We start from the raw sequence: 23,658 nt of genomic DNA on the forward strand, positions 1-23,658 counted from the left end.
CCCACTCTATCTATGTAACCCCGCATTTCCCATTCCTGATCCAGCCAGCCGACACATCTTTGGAAACAAGAGCGCCCAGAGGAAATCCACACAGTGAGAATGTGCAAACTCCACACAATTGCTAAAGGTGGAATCCAACCTGGGTCCCTGCCGCTGTGAGGCAGCTGTGCTAACTTCACCCATCCCCATTCTGTCGCTCACCCCAACCCTTTCTGAACCCCAACCCTTTCTGAACCCATTGTTCCAGTTATCACCTCACCTCCTTGTTTTGCTAACTGCTGTGACAGCACCTCCACCCAACCCTCACACCATCCATTGCCCCATCTTTTTCTCTTTCAAAGCGCAACCCATTGGGTGTCCATCTTGCATGCTCTGAATGAAAATCATGAGCATGAGACCAAACCTGGAGACGGGACTAGGGTACAGTTACTGGTACATTACAGCCAATATATGAAGCTTGCTCTTTGATGGTTTTGGAGAAACCTGAACAGAAATTCAGCTACTCTGAAGGAGTTTTCGAACCTCAAAGGTCAAAGTGCATACTAACAGTAAAGTGACAGTCTTGCCGCAATTGCTAATCGTTAAAAAGAGTCAACGTCTGATATACGACATCAGTCCTGGAAGCACTGGCGAGTAAAAGTGTGTACTCTTCTTTCAGTATAAGCCAGTCTTTGTGAGCTTGGGTTATGCAGAAAGAATTTGGAAGGGACAGTGCCTGGATTTTCTGTGATGCAGAAATCTGTAAACACAGCAAGGCAAGTCAGAGGTCAGTGGACAATGTATTCTTATTATGGTGAGGAGTCAGTACTTTATTTATTTTCTTTGTACTCTTTCTAATTGAAGGGTAAACCGTGTGGGTAATTTTAGTTTTGGCTAGCTGTGTATGTGCCTGACACATGCAGAAATCTATCAACACGCTCGCCTTCAAAACAAGTAACCGAGATACTGACACTGCTGCTATTGCTCATGTGACGTGTGCAGCTTCCTGTGCATAGGACACACCCCTTTTTGTTAACTGAAGTCTGGACTCTACATGCAGTTTAGCAAAAGTCAAGGTTCAGAGATTCTACCAGTGTGTGTAATGGGGCACTGCTGAGTTTTAAATGTGGCGCCACTGGGACCCAATGATCAGAGTTGGTACTGGTGGCAAATCACAGGCAGTTCCTTGAAGAAGGAGAAAGTGAAGACTGCAGATGCTGGAGATCCGAGTCGTGAGTGTGGTGCTGGAAAAGCACATCAGGTCAGGCAGCATCCGAGGAGCAAGAGAATCGACTTTTCGGGCATAAGCCCTTCATCAAGGGCTTGTTGATTCTCCTGCTGCTCTTGAAGAAGACAACCCAGCAGACCAGGTGAAGATATGCCCAGAGTTTCACCAAGACCCAGGGTACCAAGAGGGGTTGTGGAGCTGGGATGGACAGGGTAGTGAGCGTGGAGGGTGGGGTGGGGTGGGCAAAACACATGGGTGCACATCGCCTTGGAGGGGATTATGATGCACATGACATCCTGAGAATGTGGCACCTCATACACCTGGCCATTTGTTAAATTGGTTTCACCTCAAGGGTCTGCTGGTGCCAGCCTCCCCTCCATTGCAGGGAAATAGGATTAACGTAGATAGGTCAGCACAGACTCAATGGGCTGAAGGTCTCTTCTGTGCTTTATGACTCTACGTAAAATTTCAGTAGGCCCTTAATGTTATTAGATTTCAAAGTTCACAGTTCATGGTTGGTGACATAAAACTAAGCCTTTCCTTTGTACAGAGAGTTTATGGACTTGCTCAGTCTTAGCTCTTTCATTCACTCCCACCTCCCACTTTCCCCCAGCACCAATGTCATAGCACCATACTTTTTTTTTTTCACCAATCTTTATTCAAATTCCACCACTAGGAAGATAGGAAAACACCCGGGTGGCCAGTGACAAACACTGCCCTTCATATCAAAGGACAGTGCTGTGTGATCGAAACAGTGAAGGGGAGGGTAGGGGCTAAATCAAAATAGAATTGGAGGGAGAAATTATGCACTCCACTCCCTGCGGCGCCCACCTCTCCCTGAACAACTCCAGGGTGTTGGTTGACACCGCGTGCTCCTTCTCCAAGGACACCCGGGCCCTAACGTAACCGCGGAAGAGGGGCAGGCAGTCGGCCCTAATGACCCCCTCCACGGCCCGCTGCCTGGACCTGTTGGTGGCCAGTTTGGCCAGGCCCAGGAGCAGACCCACGAGGAGGTCTTCAGACCTGCCCTCCTTCCTCCGTACCGGGTGCCCAAAGATCAGGAGCGTGGGACTGAAGTGCAGCCAAAAGCAGAGGAGAAGGTTTTTCAAGAAATCAAAAAGGGAGTGCAAACGCCCACACCCAATATATACGTGGTCCACGGACTCCACAGCGCCACAGAACAAGCAGAGCACCATACTTATATGTGCTCAATGACAATTAATATCCACCATCTGTTTCTTTTAAACTGAACAAAGACATTCACAAATCTTTAGGATGCTATTGACCAGATATTAACACTTAAGTGGCCATTCATTGGCTGCTTGAAGACCTCAACTGGTCCATTAGCATGCTGGATACCTGATGACAACCCCTGCTGCTGGTAAAATCAGGCATGGGTAGGGGCAGGGAACCAGCGGACACAGTGCCATTTTCATGGTACCCAGTTTTGCACTCTCGCCCACTATACCTGCCATCCTGCCACAGCTCATAAAATCCCTGCCATGCTATCTTTTGTATTCACTTGAGAAGGCAGTGGAGGCCTTGGTTTAATTTATTGTCAAAAAGACAGCACTTCCAACATTGCAGAAAGGGTTGCCAATTCACCCACTTTGCCGAATCACAAAAGACTAATTGCTACTTCCTCTACCTCCCCAACACCTGAACTCTTGAACTGAAGCTTCTTGTGACATGAGGAGATGTTTTGGCGAAACGATGACTAGTAACACTGCAAGTCACAAGTGTAACCGCAATGAATCCTGCTTCATGTTGTTCAGGCTAACGTACTGCTCCTGATCCCAGAGATAATAGCAAAACACTGCATTGTGTTTCCTTAACACAAGTCCGTCACACTGTTATTCTGTGCAGAATTCTGTCTGTACATCCCCCAGCAACTAAAAACAAGTTCACTAATCAAAGCAGTTTGAGCTTTTAATCAGGAGATTACAGCTATGAAAATGAGGTTAATGCATTGCAACATGTTGCTATAAATAGTGAGAATTAGCCATTGACCGAGTATACACCCAGGAAACTAGAGCTCAAGTTGTTTGGCAACATTCTGTTTCTTGTTTGTTTACATGTGACAAGCTAAGGAGAATGGTGACTGTCCAAGGGAACCATTCAGAGTACTCATTTCTACACAGGGTTCAAAGGCTGTGAGGCCATTCTCATCCTGTTTATTAAACAGGTCCGTGCAAATGTTTCATCAGCGAACAGGAGTCTGGTCTCCTGTTTGGAAATCCTCTCTGGATGTGCAGCCTGTCACTTTAAATCCTATCCAGCCCTTCTTGTGCTGAACCCAGTTATCTTGTATCTCGCAGTGGAAGGACAGATATCAGAAGGGGCAGTAAGAGGGCAACAGCTAAACTTCTTTGGTACTTAGACAGATGTGGCACAATATCAGCGCAATGTGCAACTGTGGCAGCAGAGAAACACTCCACACCATCATTCGCAATGGTGACCAAACCGGCCGATGCCTTGGAACCCCTGGCATCATGCAAAGGTGGATCAGGGCAGCAGCATCTAGGCTATGGGCCACAGGCTGGAAAGTGGGAGCAGTGTAAATAGGTTGGTTGGCACAGACTTGAAGGGCCGAAGGGATTCTTTGGTGCTATATGACGCTACAACTATGACTCTATGACACCACACATCCCTCTTTATATAGATTACTTAGCAGTGATTAAGTTGCTAAATTGTGAAAGTGTCCTGCAGTACCTCACTAGTTAGCAATACTGCCTTCACAGCACCAGGGACTTGGGATTGATTCCAGCCTCAGGCAACTGTCTGGAGTTTGCACATTCTCCCTGTGTCTGCATGGATTACTATTAGGTGCTCCAATTTCCTTCCATTGTCCAAACATGTGCACATTAGAGTGGATTGACCATGCTAAATTGTCCCATAGTGTCTAGGGACATGCTCTTCGGAGGGTTGGTGCAGACTTGATAGGCTGAGTGGCCTTTTTCTGCACAGTAGGAATTCTATTCTATGATTCTACATTCCCAGCTGGAGCATCTATTTCCTTCTGAAGTTGAATTACCTGTGGTCTTGATGCAACAACAAGCTGCAATTAGATAGCCCAGGCACAATTATCATATCCCATGCCCCTTGAGGAGGTGTCAGGGCAGGAAGCCAGCACAAAACACTCGAGTAGAGTATTAAAGGAGGAGAGGATGATGTAGAATTACAGAGCATGAGACGGGGCAGCTGGAAATGTGCAGGAGGCAGATTCAATTGAGGCATTCAAGAGGACATTAGATGGTTATTATAGAGAAATGGTATGTGAGGATACAGGGCCAAGGTAGGAGACTGGCACTAGGTAATTGAAATAATGCAGAATGGGTCAAATAACCTCCTTCTGCCCCATAATAATTCTATGAATCTGAGCAGATTCACTGTGGAGCAGTGGGAAATGAGGATGTGCAGGAGTCTCAAGTCTTGTTGTGTACCTCAGTTTCAGTTTGTGCAGGATGGCATTAAACTATTAATTGAAGGTCAGTCATGACTTGGAGCTGTTTTATGTTTGAATCCTGAAGTGTCACTGGCTAAAGTGCAGCCATTTGACAATTGGACTTTAAACTCATCAGCTTTACAATGGAAGTAAACAAAGACGGCTCAGAACTGAAGGCCTCTGATCGATTCAAAAATATTTATTCAAAATAAATTTTTATTGTGACTGAACTTTATTTTGAAATTGCGAATTTTATAACCATGAAGGCTCTTTGTTTTGCCTTCAGCTTTATTACATTTACCTTCAGATTTACTGAGTGTTGAGCAGAAAATTGACAATCAATCATCGCACTGACAGGACTATTACCCTCACCAGACTGATAGATAGTGACCACTCTTCATGCAGGTAAGTGATTTGCCCTTGGGTTACCTGAATAACCTCCATTTCTAAGATGGGCCTGAATTCTGATCCAGGCTCCCAAAAACGTGCATGTCGAAAGGATGTTTCCTCTTGTGGAATATTCTAGAACTAAGGGTCATGATTTGAAAATTAAAAGATCCCGAATGTAAGACAGTGATGGGGACAGTGATGTTTCCCACATGGTGCCTTTGGAACAGTGTGGAAACAGAGTCTTTGAATCCTTTTTAAGGGAGAAATGGAGGATTCTTGATAAGTGAGGGAGGTGCAAAAAGTTATGTGTAGGCACAAAATGTGTAGACAGGAATTTGAAGTGATCTGGTTAACTGGTGGAGTAAACTCCAGGGATATAATGGTATCCTCTTGTTCCTAACCCCATATGTATGCCTGTATGTTTGCTCTTAAACAGTAATAAAACACATACAGACTTCATTTACTCAGTGGTTAGCAGTGGTGCCTCATAGCACCAAGGACTCATGTTTTATTCCAGCCCTGGGGGATCTGTCTGAGTGGAGTTTGCACTATCTCTGCATGGGTTTCCTCTGGGTGCTGTGGTTTCCTCCCACAGGCCAAAGATGTGCAGGTTAGGTTGATTGGCCATGGGAAATTGTCCATAGTGTTCAGGGCTAGGTGGGTTAGCTGTGTGTGTGTGTGTGTGTTGGGGGGAGGTTGGTGGTGGGCAGCTGGTCTGGGTGGGATGCTCTTCAGAGGGTCAGTGCAGACTTGACAGGCCGAACAGACACTGTAAGAATTGTTTGAGCTGGTGATTTGCATGTGAGGTGTACCACTGATTGAGCACACAAATACGAGGAAAGAACTATGTCCATGTCAGTGAGTTGTGAACATTTGCCTGAACCAAAATAGAGGTCAAAGGTTAAAGCATGGTGGCGAAGAGTTGAGAGTAATGGGTGACTTTGGACCTGCAGTTCTGCAATTTATCTGCCACAGGGAGCCTTCTGCGTCTTGTGTCTGGATCTGTTGTGAAATCATTATTATTAAAGGTAAATTGCTATGATTGGGTCCCAACACCATTGCAACTGCACTACACAACATTAAGGAAAGGGTAGAGTCTTTTCTTGTCTGGGAATTCCCAATGTTTTCATAGTAGGCAATGATGAGGCTGCAAATGGGCTAGAAATAGACCCCAGCAAGAAACAAACAGTGGAAAAAAAAGCAGTAATACTTGGAAATGATTGTACTAGTTGTACTGGAGCACTCTTCTGAGGTATACAAGATGAGTCAGACCAGTAAACCTTGTGTGTGAGCATCATAGTGCTCCACTGCAGCCAGTATGCCAATTTCCAAGTATTGCTTTTTTTTTACTTCATTTTTCCCAGCCTCTTCTGGTCCCAATTCAATCTTTAAAAAGTGACTTACCTTTTCAAGGAGAGATCTGTAGTAGTCTCTATAAGGCTGTACGTGAGGAAAACAAACCATCTACCAGTATACTGGACAAAACAACACTGAAATCAGGCTCCAAATTCAATGAAATCTCAGTTTTAAAATTCTCACCATTATTTTCAAATGTTCGTGTTCATTTTCATCTCTATATCACCTCCAGCCATACAACCTCCGAGATATTGATGCTCTCTCCATCTCTGGCCTCTTGTACTTCCCCAATTTAATCACTTCTTCACTGGTGGCTGTCCTTTCAGTTACTGGGACCCAAGCTCTGGAGTACAGTCATTCCTTACTTAATATTAGTTATAGAATACTGTTAGTGTTTTCTACTCTGAAGACTGATGCAAAGTATTTATTCAACTCCTCTGCCGTTTCCTAGTTCCCTATTATTATTTTCCCAACCTCATTCTCAAAGGGCCCGAGTTCACTTGGGGTCCCCTCTTCCTGTTTAAATATATAAAGAAGCTCTTTCTGTCCATTTTGACATTACTTGAAAGTTTACCCCCAAAGTTTATTTTTTCTGTCAATATTTTTTTTGCAGTCTTTTATTAGTTTTTAAACATTTCCCAATCCTGTCACTAATCTTCACCACAATGTATGTGTTTTTCTTCCAATCTGATGCTATCTTTAACTTTCCTGGTTAATCATGATTGCTTTTTCGCCTTTGTAAGATCCTTCTTTCTCACTGGTTATATCTCAGTTATAGGTCCAGCGCTCTTGGTTGCTAACTCTCCCAGTCACTGCTGACTGTGGGGATTGATTCTTTTCTCAATGAACCTTGCGCTCACTGAATCTCCCTCTCACTGAACTTTCCATTCACTTTCACCGAATCTCCCTTTATTTACTGGCCATCACTCTTGCCAAATCTCCCACTCCCCCGCTTCTCCCGCTCATCCTGAACTATCACTGTGAGCAGGGACCCATGAGATGAGCAAGGAGAGCAGCTTAGAGGTGTGAGCAGCTTCAGGTCACAGGGTTACAGAGATAACCACAAGCTGGAGAGGTGGTGAGAGGCAGGGACAACAGTGACTGTGAGGGTCATTGGAATGGAGGTTCAGCAATGGCGAGGAGGGTCACTGAAAGAGAGGATCATTGAGAGAGAGGGTCAATAGAGATTGGGAGGGTCATTAAGGGGAGAACCTTCTTTTTATTTCAAAAATATACTTTATTCAAAAAAATATTTTGACGATCTGTACAATTGGTCATGCCATACATACATCACATCTTTGCCATCAGAGATCGAGTAATCATTCATATATACAGGTCTGTACATTGACCATCCACATATTTAGCTGAGGCATCAGCGGAGCCCACTTACTGAGTGGGCCCCCTGTTCTTAGGCAGGCAGACATTACACGGTGGTCTATCCCCACCGCGCCTTGGTGGCAGCTGCCCCAAGCTTCAGTGCGTCCCTCAACACATAGTCCTGGACCTTGGAATGTGCCAGTCTGCAACACTCAGTTGGAGTCAACTCCTTCAGCTGGAAGATCAACAGGTTTCGGACAGACCAAAGAGCATCTTTCGAGTTGATGACCCTCCAGGCACAGTTGATATTCGTCTCGGTGTGCGTCCCGGGGAACAGACCGTAGAGCACGGAGTCCCGCGTCACGGCGCTGCTCGGGACGAACCTCGACAAACACCACTGCATTCCTCTCCAGACTTCTTTTGCGTAGGCACATTCCAGAAGGAGGTGTGTGACAGTCTCGCCAACACCCCTCCCCGCAGCCGCTTCGAGGGCAGCGTGCGGTACGGCAGAGAGTCCAGGCGTGCATGGTGCTTGTTGGAAAGTACTGGTAATGAGGCATTCTGCCAAATGACTTTGACAGTCTGCTCAGGGAACCTCTCAACAGGATCCGCCCTCTCCTTTTCTCGAAGGGTCTCAAGGACACTACATGCTGACCATTTCCTGATGGACTTGTGGTCAAAGGTATTTTTCTTCATAAATTTCTCTACGAAGGACAGGTGATACGGCCTGGCCATCTTTGATCTCTATACAAAATGGAAGATGGCCCGGGTGACTGCGACGGCACAGGTTCTGGGAATAGGCCAGACCTGTGCCACATATAACAACACTGACAGTGCCTCACACCTGATGACCAGGTTTTTACCTGTGATGGAGAGCGACTGTAGCTGCCATCTCCCCAGTTTCTGCTTCACTTTCTTGATACACCCACACCCCCAAGATTTGGCGCACGCCCCAGCCCCTCCAAACCAAATACCCAGTACCTTCAGGTGGTCAGTCCTGACGGTGAAGGGGATCGAGGATTGGTCAGCCCAGTTCCCGAAGGGCATGGCCTCTCTCTTGCCTTGGTTGACATTGGCCCCCGAGGCCTGTTCGAACTGGTCACATATGCACATGAGTCTGTGCACAGACAGCGGATCCGAGCAGAAAACAGCGACATCATCCATGTACAGGGAGGCCCTAACCTGTAGGCCCCCACTGCACATTGTGATGGAGGGTCACTGCCTTGGTAGCAGTTGCCCTGAGCTTGGAGTCATGTTTTGTTTGATAACATTCCTATGAAACACTTTGGGGTGGTGTACTATGTGAAAGGCATCATATGAATGTAAATTCTTGTTGACAGTTCCTTTTGTCCATTTTGAGGAACGCTAATTAACTAAGTTTGGCATGCCATTAATGACCAGTGGGCAGGAGATTTAAAATTGCCTGCCAAACGCTTGAATATTCAGTGTGAACTGGGTATAGACAGTCAATCACCTCTTTCTCAATGAGTTGCTTCAGGGAGACTGATGTTACTGCATGGCTGAAAATGTGTTGCTGGAAAAGCGCAGCAGGTCAGGCAGCATCCAGGGAACAGGAGCATCTACGTTTCGGGCATAAGCCCTTCTTCAGGAATGATGCAAACCCACAGGACCACTTTGGGTACTGGGGAAATAGAAAGGGGGATTGAAAGCAAATATTACATCAGGTAATCAGGGAGATTGGATATGTGTCATAGAGTCATAGAGATGTCCAGCATGGAAACAGACCCTTCGGTCCAACTCGTCCATGCCAACCAGATATCCCAACCCAATCTAGTCCCACCTGCCAGCACCCGGCTCATACCCCTCCAAACCCTTCCTATTCATTTATCCGTCCAGATGCCTTTTAAATGTTGCAATTGTACCAGCCTCCACCACTTCCTCTGGCAGCTCATTCCATTCATGCACTACCCTCTGTGTGAAAATGTTGCTCCTTAGGTCTCTTTCATATCTTTCCCCTCTCACCCTAAACCTATGCCCTCTAGTTCTGGCCGATAGGAAGGAGACCAGAATTGCACGCAATATTCCAACAGAGGCCTAACCAATGTCCTGTACAGCTAGATTTAAAATCTACTGGGTCATCTTTTCAGATTCAGGCACAGGAGGAAAACCAATGAACAGGTTCAAAGTGGCAAGCCTTGGAAAGCCTATAATGAGGCTTAAAAGGGAAGTGAACAATAAACATGTTAACTGGCAATAAAACAAAGAACATGCGTAATAAGACATTAAATGTAGAGGCTGATCAAATCAAAGTGCGATATGGACTTCCTAAATAAATCTGAATGGACACAGTTATCTTACTCTGAATACTGGACCCCAGCATTGGTGTATTGATTATTGACTAGACAGTTTGCAAAACTGGTTTCCCAGTGGAGATAAACAGTAAAAAAAAAACCCTAAAGAACTGAGGATGCTGTAAATCAGAAACAGAAAACAGAAACTGCTGGAAAAGCTCAGCAGGTCTGGCAGCATCTGTGCAGAGAAATCAAAGTTAACGTTTTGGGTCTGCTGCCCTTTCCTCAGCACCTCAGATCTCTTCCTCAGAAGAGACAAACAGTATGTTGCCTATGGGGTAAAAACAATGACTGCAGATGCTGGAAACCAGATTCTGGATTAGTGGTGCTGGAAGAGCACAGCAGTTCAGGCAGCATCCAAGGAGCAGCGAAATCGATGTTTCGGGCAAAAGCCCTTCATCAGGAATGTTAAGAATTGTTTTTTTTTCTTAGGGCAAGTATTTGATGGACAGGCTGTTGATTGCACCCTGTATGGGTGGCACAGTCACCAACGGCTTAAGAAACACTGCAAAAGGAATCCACTTATAATTCAAATATTTTTTGGAATGGTGTGATGACAATCCAGAATAGTGCCTGAACAGTTCTGCTGATGTGTCATAACTGCCCATTTCTCTTCTTATTTGCACTGAGGATTTAATGGAGTTAAATTGCTGTGAAAGTGAAAGGCAAGAAAATTATGAGGAAATCTTCTTTAAATGGGAACAAAATATCGGCCATATTTTATAAGCAATCAAAATGAATTGACTTTGGAACCGTCTCAATCCAGCTCCCTTGAGACAGAAATCTACTGCACCAAACTGACCATAAATTAGTGCAAGCTCTGTGCTTGGTTGCTGCGGGAAATGGGAAAATGGCACCAGTGCAATAGGGCATGAACATCTCAGACTGAATTCTGTACTGTAACTGGTACTGCCAGCACAGGTTGAAGAGAGAGGAAAGTTATTGGAGTCCTGGATGCCAACATCTCTAATGCCTCTCACTGTTAGAAATGCAGGTCCTTTTAAGGGTCAACGATAAGATATTTTCTAATCAAACTGTTCAAAGATCATTGAATTATAGAATCTCTACAGTGTGGAAGCAGGCCCTTGGGCCCAGCAAGTCCACACCGACCCTCTGAAGAGTAACTCACCCAGCCATTCCCCCTCCCCTATATTTACCCCTATATTTATCATATTATACACCTCTAGAGCAGGTAGGATTTGAACGCAGGTTTCCTGGCCGAGAGGTAGGAACAGTACTACTGCAACACAAAGCACCCATAACTTCCAACTTATATGAAAATTCACCAGGTAGGTTCTAGTTATTTTAATTAACCTGTTCAGATATGTTATAACCAACATCTGGAGCAGGTGTGACCTTTATTTAGGCATCTGGCTGAGGACTAGGGACACTGCTACTATGCCATCTGAGCCCTGAAGGATAAAGCATAGCAGGACCAGAGTTGATGGAGAGCACATGATATTCATTAGACTTTGTAAGTCCCATTTTCTCCTTTCATAGACTCATAGAGATATACAACATGGAAACAGACCCTTCAGTCCAACACATCCATGCCGATTAGATATCTTATCTAAATCTAGTCCCATTTGGCCCATATCCCTCAAAACCCTTCCTATGCATATACCCTTTTAAATGCTGTAATTGTACCAATCTCCATCACTTTCTCCAGCAGCTCATTCCACACACGCACCACCCTCTGCATGAAAATGTTGCCCCATAGGTTCCTTTCATATCTTTCCCCTTTCAACTTAAACCTATGCCTTCTAGTTTTGGACTCCCCCAGCCTGGGGAAAAGATCTTGCCTATTTATCCTATCCATGTCCCTCATGATGTTATAAATCTCTGTAAGGTCACCCCTCAGCCTCTGATACTCCAGGGAAAACAGCCCCATCCTATTCAGCCCCTCCCAATAGCTCAAACTCTCCAACCCTGGCAACATCCTTGTGAATCTTTTTTGATCCCTTTCAAGTTTCACAACATCCTTCCTATATTCAGGAGACCAGGACTGCCTGCAGTACTCCAATAGTCCCTTAACCAATGTGCTGTACAACCACAACATGGCCTCCCAACTCCTATACTCAATGCTCTGACCAATAAAGGAAAACATACTAAATGCCTTCTTCACTGTCCTATCTGCCTGACACTCCACTTTCAAGGAGCTATGAACCTGCACTCCAAGGTTTCTTTGTTCAGCAACATTCCCCAGGACCTTACCATTAAGTGTATAAGTCCTGCCCTGATTTGCCTTTCCAAAATGCAGCACCTCACATTTATCTGAATTAAACTCCATCTGCCACTCCACAGCCCATTGGCCCATCTGATCATGATCCCATTGTACTCTGAGGTAACCTTCTTCACTGTCCACTACACATGTAATTTTAGGGTCATCTGCAAAAGTACTCCTATGTTCACATCCAAATCATTTATATAATTGACAAAAAGCAATGGAGCCAGCACCAATCTGTTTGGTACACCACTGGTCACAGGTCTCCAGTCTGAAAAGCAACCCTCCACCACCACCCTCTATCTTCTACCTTTGAGCCAGTTCTGTATCCAAATGGCTAGTTCTCCCTGTATTCCTGTGATCTAACCTTGCTAGCCAGTCTATTATGGGGATCCTTGTTGAACACCTTACTGAAGTCCATATAGATCACATCCACCACTCTGCCCTTATCAATCCTCTTCATTACTTCTTCAAAAAACTCATTCAAATTAGTGATACATGATTTCCCATGCATAAAGCCATGCTGACTATCCCTAATCAGTCTTTGCCTTTCCAAATACATGTACATCCTGTCCCTCAGGATTCCCTCCAACAACTTGCCCACCACCGACGTCAGGCTCACTGGTCTATAGTTGTCCTTCCCACCTTTCCTAAACAGTGGCACCATGTTAGCCAACCTCCAGGCTTCTGGCACCTCACCCGGGACTATTGATGATACAAATATCTCAGCAAGAGGCCCAGAAATCACTTCCCTAGCTTCCTACAGAGTTCTCGGGTACACCTGATCAGGTCCTGGGAATTTATCCACCTTTATGTGTTTTAAGATGTCCAGCACCTCCTTCTTTGTTATATGGACATTTTATTAAAGATGTCGCTGTTTATTTCACCACGTTCTATATCTTCCATATCCTTCTCCACAGTAAACACTGATGAAAAATATTTGTTTTGTATCTCACCTGTCTCTCGCAGCTCCACATGTAGGCAGCCTTGCTGATCTTTAAGGGGCCATATTGTCTCCCTAGGTACCCTTTTGTCCTTAATGTGTAAAATCTCTTTGGATTCTCAAAGTTATTTCATGTCCCCATTGTGTCCTCCTGATTTCCCTCTTAAGTATACACCTACTGTCATTATACTGTTCTAGGGATTCACTGGATCTTTGCTGTCAGGCTGATTAGAAATTATCCTCACAGTTTCACCTCTCAGGCCTCTTGTGGCACAGTGATAACACAAGTAGATGTGTTATAATATCTGTTAACAGGTTAATGTGAAAATAATAAGAGCTGGGTTCTCATTGGAGACTTGGGGTGGACGGTATAGCCGTCCTGAGTAATTGTAGATCGTGGTATTTCAGTCTCCCAGTCTTACTGATTACTTTGTGAAGTCTGTGGGACCGTGAATATATCAGTCATAGATGGTTGAACCCATGTTTTAGTTATTTGAAGAATCTTTGTTGTTTCTTAGATCACACTTCAACCCAAAGCTCCTGTTCTTTGGACCTTCAGTGTGGAAGTGGGTGAGGAAATCTGAGAACCTCCTCATGGATCTGGTCCTGACCAAGGTAGCCATCAACAGGTCAAGGCAACAGGGCCCTAGTTCAAGTCTATCTGCCCCTCTTCTATGGCTATGTTTGTTCAGGTGTGTCCTGAGAGAGATACACTTGGTGTCGACAAACATTTAGAGAGAGAGCTGGCACTGCAGAATGCATTAGTTCTTCCTCCAATTCCATTTCAATTGAATCCTCTCCCTCTATGCTTACCCTTGCTAGTGCTGATGTTGGACTGGGGTGGGCAAGGTCAGAAGTCACACGACACCACGTTATAGTCACCTGATGAAGGAGCAGCTCTCTGAAAGCTTGTGATGTCAAATAAATTTGTTGGACTGTAACCTGGTGTTGTGTAACTTCTGACCTTGTCCACCCCAGTCCAAGACTAGGAGTACTGCAGCGAGTCACTCATTTCCTGACTCCCCTAAGCCTATTCACCATCAGTAAGGCACAAACCAGGAGTATGATGGAATGCTCCCCACTTGCCTGGATGGTACAACTACAGAGTTGGAAAGAATGGCGCTGGAAAAGCACAGCAGGTCAGGCAGCATCCAAAGAGCAGGAGAGTCAACATTTTGGGCATAAGCCTTTCATCATTCCTGGTGAAGGACTTACATCTGAAATGTCAACTGTCCTGCTCCTCGGATGTTGCCTGACCTGCTGTGCTTTTCCAGCATCACACTTTTCGATTCTGGCTCTCCAGCATCTGAGTCCTCACTTTCTCCTGGGTACAACTACAGCACATGGACTGGAGTGATTCAAGAAACCAGCTCATCACCACACTCTCAAGGTTAGCTAGGGACAGGCAATAAACGCTAGTCAGCCGGTGATGCCCACTCCCCTCTAATCCCTCTCCAATCTTCTACCAAATTAAATCTGCGCCTCTTGGTTATTAACTCTCCACTGGGGTAGACAGGTTTTGCTGTTCTCATTATCCAGGGCCCTCATTAGTTTGCATGTCTCAATTAAGTCAACTATCAGCCACCTCGGTTTAAGGAAAGCCCCCCTCGCCTTTCCTCTATGAAGATATAGTGCCGAGTCTCACCACACCGCTTGCATGCATGACTCATTCCAAAAACGTTCCAAAAACGCACAACCCAGATGGCCTCCTTCTTCAAGGACCGCAATTTCCCCCCCGACGTGGTCGACGATGCCCTCCACCGCATCTCTTCCACTTCCCGCTCCTCCGACCTCAGATCCACACCCCCCACCAACCGAACCTCCACTCCCGGCACCTTCCCCTGCAACCGCAGGAGTTGCAAGACTTGCGCCCACACCTCCCCCGTCACCTCCCTCCAAGGCCCCAAAGGAAATTTCCATATCCGCCACAGATTCACCTGTACCTCCACACATATCATCTATTGCATCCTCTGTACCCGATGTGGCCTCCTCTATATTGGGGAGACAGGCCGCCTACTTGCGGAGCGTTTCAGAGAATACCTCTGGGACACCCGGACCAACCAGCCGAACCACCCTGTGGCTCAACACTTCAACTCCCCCTCCCTCTCCACCAAGGATATGCAGGTCTTTGGGCTCCTCCATCGCCAGACCACAACAACACGACGGTTGGAGGAAGAGCGCCTCATCTTCCGCCTAGGAACCCTCCAACCACAAGGGATGAACTCGGATTTCACCAGTTTCCTCATTTCCCCTCCCCCCACCTTGTCTCAGTCAAATCCATCGAATTCAGCACCGCCTTTATAACCTGCAATCTTCTTCCTGACCTCTCCGCCCCCACCCCAGTCTGACCTATCACCCTCACCTTGACCTCTTTCCACCTATCACATTTCCGACGTCCCTCCCCCAAGTCCCTCCTCCCTACCTTTTATCTTAGCCTGCTGGACAAACGTTCCTCATTCCTGAAGAAGGGCTTATGCCCGAAACGTCAATGCTCCTGTTCCCTGGATGCTGCCTGACCTGCTGCGCTTTTCCAGCAATACATTTTCAGCTCTGATCTCCAGCATCTGCAGTCCTCACTTTCTCCTCCTGCATGACTCATTCCCATGGTGCCTATGGTGTCTCCTTTTCCTAGAGAGAAATCAAATGAACTTTGTCCCTCCTCCTGCACTCACCTCCTCTCTCCAAAGCTTGTAAACCTATCCTATAGGAAAGTAGTGTTCGCATCACACATGTTCTAGACAATGGCCTTCTTCAATGAGAGAGATTCCAACTATTTCCCCTTGGTATTCAACAGTATTACTAAATCCTCTACTATCAACATCTTGGAGGTTAGCATTGACCAGAAACTTAATTGCACAAGTCACATAAATACTCTGCGTCCAAGAACGTGTCAGAACTTGACATTTCTTTGGAAAATAACTCACCTCCTGACTATCCAACATTTACAAGGCATAAGTCCAGGATCGTGATAGAATATTCTCCACTTGTCTGGATGGCTGCAGCTCCAACAACATTCAAGAACCTAGGCACCATTCTGAACAAAGCAGCACGCTTGATTGATGTGGGAACACCATCACCTGCAAGTTGTCCACCAAGCCAAACATCAACCTGACATGGAACTATGCCACTGTTCCTTCACTGTCAGTGCTTAACCCAGAATCACACAATAACAGAATTGGTATGGCACAGAAGGAGGCCATTTGGTCCGTTGTGCCTGCATTAGTTCTATTACCTCGTGTCAATCTCCTGCTGTTTCCCATAATAGTATACGCCTTTTCTATCCAAGTAAACATCCAATGAATACCCTCTTCAATGCCTCAAATGCCTCCACCACATTTCAGACAGTGCATTCCATATCTTAACTACTCGCTGTGTGAAAAGTTATTTCTCATAACTACGTTGCTTCATTTATACACCTCTTTAAACCTATGCCCTCTCATTCTTTTATCTTTTACAAATGGGAACAGCTTCTCCCTATCTACTCTAACCAGGCCGCTCATGATTTTGAAAACTTCTATCAAATCTCCTCGCAGCCTTTGTCTCTCCGGGGAGAACAGTCCTAACGTCTTCACTCTTTCCTCATAACTAAACATCCTGGAGCTCCCTCCTTAAAAACATTGTAGGCTTCCTCTCATCACATGGACTGCAGAGGTTCAAGAAAGCAGCTCACCACCACTTTCTCCAGGGCAACTAGGGGTGGGCAATAAATGCTGCACCTACCAGAAAAACCCACATCCTGTCAAGAATTTTTTTTATATGGAAGAAAGTGGTTAGTGGTTGCTTTGTGAAATGCTTTGAGGATATATATATATCATATGCACTGATGCTGATGTGATGAAGAAGTAGGAAGTGCAAACAATAATGGTAAGGGATGCAGAGTAGGACATTAGGAATCGCAGATAGATCAGGATGGGTTTGGTTGTGTGGGTGCAAGTTTGTGGGGAGAGAGTGTCGCACAATAGCAATTACAACTTTTCCTTTAGTAACAAGACTGTTCACCAAATATTTTCCTGGACTATTGCTCTGATCCAGGGACAATTCTCCTGGCACTGTCACTTGCTGCCAGCTGTGCCAATGCTGATGCCAAATTCCACCCAGGACCATCAGTGCCATATCTGGCAAGTGGCTTAACACTTGAAGCTTCTCTTGACCTGCTTTATGCATGGGTCACCCTTCTGTTTGCAGCGCAGATCCTTTTTAAGAAGTGCAAGCTACCTTTAAATAGCTTGAGGGAAGTCCAATATCTGTAGCCTCAGTCAGTGAAATGCTAATAAGCTCCGCAACGAGTGTTGGCACCTCATCAATTTCATGTTAGCAAGGCTTCCCCGTTCCCCATCCCATCCCCCAATTCGGCTTCTTGGTTTAGCACAATGCCAACTTCAGGCCTGAGCACAGGCCCCAGATTAGTTTCAACCCCAAGATGTGCTATTGCTGCCTTTAGCTACAACAATTTAACTGCATGTCTTGAAATGGAAAAAAAACAATTTAATTGCATAGCAACTGAGAAACACAAGCCAAACTATATCTGTGTACATGGAAACATTTACATATTTGTAGAAATTGAATCACTTGTAACATTATCATGCTGATGCAGGGCTAATCTCTGTTTTCAGAATTTGTATCAGCTTCTCAGCCACTCCTTTAACCAGCCTATGTATGTTTAAAAGATCTGTTATGCATTGATTTAGAGTCATTTAGAGTCACTCCTGACCCTTTCTCATTTTAGCATGCTCATATCTTTTCACTGCATGTAATAATCAATAACTGAACACAATCTGATCTGTGTTGGACTATTTCTCAGAATTGCTGCAGTCTCTGACTGGGCAACATGTCTGATTCAGCCTGTAAGGTGCTTTGTCATCGCCAATTTGTAGCCAATGTTCTTGTAATTGGTGCTTTGTACAATACAGCGTAATGTCTGTAACTACATTGGAGATGTTACAATCCAAACTGAGCAGTCAACTAATAAACTCAGCCTCTTTCTGCCAATTATTTTTATAAATCCACGACCATACCAATGTGCACTTTCCTGTTGGCAACCAGTAATATTAATCAACACTATACATATCAATCAGTGCCTCATGCAGTACGCCAATCTCTCAAGGAACGTATGACCTGTGAAACTGGGAAATTGAATTATAATACAGAATTACATTCAGCTGGGAATGTGCGACACCATTAAGTGAACCTTCTGCCAGCTTTTTTTTAATAGTGAATTGGCCCTGTGGTCAATGAATTGACCCTATATTTATTTTGTCCATCTTCTTTTGAAGTCTCCAACGCGATTAGACTAGATTAGATTACCGTGTGGAAACAGGCCCTTTGGCCCAACAAGTCCACACCGACCTGCCGAAGCGCAACCCACCCATACCCCTACATTTACCCCTTACCTAACACTACGGGAAATTTAGCATGGCCAATTCACATCTTTGGACTGTGGGAGGAAATTCATGCTGGGGAGCATAGCCACAGGCGCCAGCGATGTCTTAAAAATGAGGAGTCCCATTTATATAGCACGTCCTCAGGACATCCCAAAGTACATCACAGCCAACTGAGTCTTTTTCTATCAGTGCACTCATTGTACACAGGAAAGAGTCCATAATAGGACAAAGGGAAGAATAGCCAATTGACCAGTTGGTCAAGAGGACTCCCTGCTCTTCTTTGAGAAAGTGCCATGGATACTTTTGAGTTCCTCTTTGACATCTCAGCTAAAGAACAAGTCTTTCCAAAAGCACTACACTCACTCTGTTTCATACCAAGACTGAGGTCAAACCTACTAAGAAACATTGAATAGCCTCTTTCCACTACAGAAGAGAAAACTGGATAGTGACCTGATAGAAGTCTTTAAGGTTATGTAAGTATGATAGGGAGGACATAGGGAAAGTAATTCCATTTATGGACAAATCCAGAACCGGGGCCATAAATGTAAAGTAGTCATTAATAAATCCAGTATGCAATATAGGAGAAAGTTATTGACCCAGAAAATAGTTAGAATGTGGAACTTGTTACCACAGAAATAAATTAAGGTGAGTCATATAATAGAGAGAGAAATCGAATATTATGTTGATGCGCTGAGATGCAGAAGGAAGGAGGAAGTTTATGTGGAGTTTTAGCATGTTTCTGTGTTGTAAATACTTTGTAATATTGCACTGAAATGTCAGTCTGGATTACTTGCTTAAGTCTCTGGTGTAACATTTGAACCCACAATCTCCTTACTCAGAGATGGGTGTGCTTCATCTGAGTCAAGTTATCACAATTGCCCATTGCCTATTTACTATCATGTTTTAATGTATCCTCATTTTAAATAAATAGATGTATGTAATTGGAGCTCTTCCCATGATAATTTATATTCACATTTTGACTGGTGGTCTCGTCCCGAGTTCATAAATCTATTTCTACTGTTGTTCTTTCTTTTTAATTTATGTGCTCTTCAACCTTCTGAGACTCTCTTCTATTGTTGCGCCTCCTTTCACCTCTTTTGGGGCCTTGGAGAGAAGTGAGGGGGGAGGTGTGGGCGCAAGTGTTCTTCTATTGTTGTGCCTCCTTTCACCTCTCTCAACTCAGGCTGTCTCACTTCTCCATCCCCGACCTCAAACTTGTATCCCTCCACAATATTCCTGCTCTTGATCACCTTCTCAGGCTTGACTCCCTTTTGGATAATCCTACAGCTTCTATAACTTTCCTGCTATACCCTCCAGGAGCTCATTAAGGCACTTGGCATTAGTTCACTATGAGCAGGAACCCCAATTGTCTCTGTGTTCTTCCATCACCCTCCTCAATCGTACAAGCACATGACGGTCACTTTGCTATTCTGTAACCTGTTCAGTTCACACTTCCCACCTTCCTCACACTGACCGCATAGACTCTGTAAGCAAATCATCTCTCGTCATCCCTCTACACACCTCCCTTCAAAGTATCTGCTCATTTAGAGTTATAGAGTCATACAGATGTACAGCACGGAAACAGACCCTTCGGTCCAACTCGTCCATACCGACCAGATATCCCAACCCAACTTGGTCCCACCTGCCAGCACCTGGCCCATATTCCTCCAAACCATTCTTGTTCATGTTCCCATCCAAATGCCTTTTAAATATTGCAAATATTCCACCACTTACTCTGGCAGTGCATTCCACTCGCATACCACCCTCTGCATTGCCCCTCAGGTCCGTTTTAAATTTTTCCCCTCTCACCCTAAATCTATGTCCTCTAGTTCTGGACTCCCCCACCCCAAGGAAAAGACTTTGCCTATTTACCCCTATCCATGCCCCTCATGATTTATAAACCTCGATAAGGTCACCCCTCAGTCTGCAGCGCTCCAGGGAAATCAACCCCAGCCTGTTCAGCCTCTCCCTGTAGCTCAAATCCTCCAACCCTGGCAACATCCTTGTAAATCTTTCCTGAGCCCTTTCAAGCTTCACAACATCTTTCTGATAGGAAGGAGACCAGAATTGCACGCAATATTCCAACAGTGGCCTAACCAATGTCCTGTACAGCTGCAACATGACCTCCCAACTTCTGTACTCAATACTCTGACCAATAAAGGAAAGCATACCAAACGCCTTCTTCACTATCCTATCTACCTGCGACTCCACTTTCAAGGAGCTATGAACCTGCACTCCAAAGTTTCTTCTGCCTTTGAGCCAGTTCTGTATCCAAATGGCTAGTTCTCCCTGTATTGCATGAGATCTAACCATGAGATTAACAAATTCACCACAAAAATATTGTGGTGAATCTGTTAAAATTGCTGCCCACGCTATCCCCCATTTGCTTCAACTAATAAACATCTTAAATACCTCTCTGTTGTATCCTCCATGCTCACTTCCAACTGTAGATTGAGACAATTAATTATTCTCTTGCACAAATTCAACGGTTTAATCGAGAGTGCAAGAGGGCATGCCCATGGCAGAATGAGGCATCTTGAAAAATGAGGTGTCAACTTGGTGAAGCTAGCAAACAGGACTACACATGTGCTGAACAGAATAAGCAGTGAGTGACAGATAGAAATAAGCAATTCCACAAATAATATGATAGAGTTATAGAGATGTGTAGCACGCAAACAGACCCTTTCGTCCAACTTATCCATGCCAACCAATCTAGTTCCACCTGCCAGCCCCTGGCCCATATCCCTCAAAATCCTTCCTATTCATATACCCATCCAAATGCCTCTTAAATGTTACAATTGTACCAGCCTCCACCACTTCCTCTGGCAGCTCATTCCATACACATACCACTCTCTTCGTGAAAAAGTTGCCCCTTAGGTCTCTTTTATATCTTTCCCCTCTCACCCTAAACCTGCGCCCTCTAGTTCTGGACTCCCCGATCCCAGGGAAAAGACTTTGTCTGTTTATCCTATCCATGTGCCTCATGATTTTATAAACCTCTATAAGGTCACCCCTCAGCCTCCGACGCTCCAGGGAAAACAGCCCCAGACTGTTCAGCCTCTCCCTATAGCTCAAATCCTCCAAACCTGGCAACATCCTTGTAAGTCTTTTCTGAACCCTTTCAAGTTTCACAACATCTTTCCGATAGGGAGGAGACCAGAATTACATGCAATATTCCAACAGTGGCCTAACCAATGTCCTGCACAGCCACAATATGACCTCCCAACTCCAATACTTAATATTCTGACCAATAAAGGAAAGCATACCAAACGCCTTCTTCACTATCCTATCTACCTGTGACTCCACTTTCAAGGAACTATGAACCTGCAATCCAAGGTCTCTTTGTTCAGCAACACTGCCTAGGACCTTACCATTAAGTGTAGAAGTCCTGATAAGAATTGCTTTCCCAAAATGCAGCACCTCTGATTTATCTAAATTAAACTCCGGGATCAGATCTAAACTCTGGAGTCCTGTCACATCCAGTCATGAGAAGTAATGGACATTTTAAAAATTCACTAGAAGCGGAAGCTCCACAAATATCCCATCCTTGTGATAGGAGATCCAATAGATCATTGCATCAGAAGACTTATACCTCAGAACTTACCACATCCTAAGCACCTACAGGACAATGTGGCAAATTGCTCAGTTATGCCCTGAACACAAAAAAATCAGGATAAATCCAAACTGGCCAAATACTGATCACCAATAAAGATGGAATCTCAGTTGTGTTTTCAAATCCCACCATGGCCCTCTCCATTCTGTAATCTCATTCAGTCTTACAACAGTCAAAAGTACTATCTCTCTGTCTCTCTTCCCACCTTTGGGAAATCCCTTAAAACTTAGCTCTTTGACCAAGCTTTTGGTCACCGAACCAAAGATCTCCTTATTGTGGCTGTTTGTCATGTTATGTTTTATGTTCAATACTATGAGGTATCTTGAGACATTTCATTATGCTAAAGGTGCCATGATAATACTCTTAATTAACCAGATGTGTGAATACATGACAGGTGAACCTAGTTCTGTCTTCATTCTTCCAACATGTGGATAGGGCTCTCATGACATACCGGTACTATCTCTCTCTGAGTCTGAAGGTGCAAGTTCAAGTCCAACCTGGTCCAGAGGTGTATGATACCACATTGAAGATAGAACCCAGATGTTTCCAATCTATTTATATCAGTACCATTATCCATTAAGCCAACAATGGAGCTCTTGATGCACTTGATTTACTATCTCCCATTCCTTCCCATAGCTATTCCCAGAAGTGACACTGCTACTCCACATTGCGATGGCGTTCTGGAAAAGAAATCCCTGTATCCTCTGTCTTGTCACAAAAGTTAAAGATTTTATAGAACAAAATCTTTAGTTCAGTTTGACAAAATATGGACCAGGTTTCTTTCCTTAACAAGGATGTCTATTTATTACCATTACATACAAACTGAAAAATTGTGAATGCTGTAAATCAGAAACAAAAAACACAAGTTGCTGGAAAAGCTCAGCAAGTCTGGCAACATCTGTGGAGAGAAATCTTTGGGTTAATACTTTGGGTCCGGAGACCCTTCCTCATAGATTCTGAGCACAAGTAATCAAATATGGTCTGTCAACATTCAATTCTACCAGTTCAATCTCTAACCCCCTCCACAAAAAAAAGTTTGTGTTATGGTTGCAGAGAAAAAACTGGGAAAGCAGTTCATTTCCCACAGTCCAAAGAGAGCGGAGAGATGATCCTCTTGCTTGTGAGGATGTGCTGTTCAACCATCTTGGCTCTCTAGTTCCTTTTCATCTCTTTGCTAGTAGCACAGACAATTGGTATACTTAACGGGTACTGGTTAAAAGTCACAACTTACAGTAACTGGTGAGAGAAAGTAACTGTCTTTCTTCATGCTTGAGGTGTTTAACTGAAGAGAAAGCTATACTATCTGCCCTTGCTGGGGTCCAAACACCTCTGGCAATATCATTCAAACCCACAAACTGTTCAGCTTGCCTGGAGCCAGTCAGATTATTGATGTCAGATAGAGTCATAGAGATGTACAGCACGGAAACAGACTCTTCAGTCCAACCCGTCCATGCTGACCAGATATCCCAA

General features: G+C 44.6%; 1 protein-coding gene across 1 annotated transcript in view; it reads left to right on the plus strand.

Annotated features, from left to right (window-relative positions):
• LOC122557414 (mastermind-like protein 2) overlaps positions 1 to 23,658 on the plus strand; it is a 445,617-nt gene that overhangs the window by 209,989 nt on the left and 211,970 nt on the right. The window lies entirely within an intron of this gene.

The sequence above is a fragment of the Chiloscyllium plagiosum genome, chromosome 15 (assembly GCF_004010195.1).
Source record: "Chiloscyllium plagiosum isolate BGI_BamShark_2017 chromosome 15, ASM401019v2, whole genome shotgun sequence".
Taxonomy (NCBI): domain Eukaryota; kingdom Metazoa; phylum Chordata; class Chondrichthyes; order Orectolobiformes; family Hemiscylliidae; genus Chiloscyllium; species Chiloscyllium plagiosum.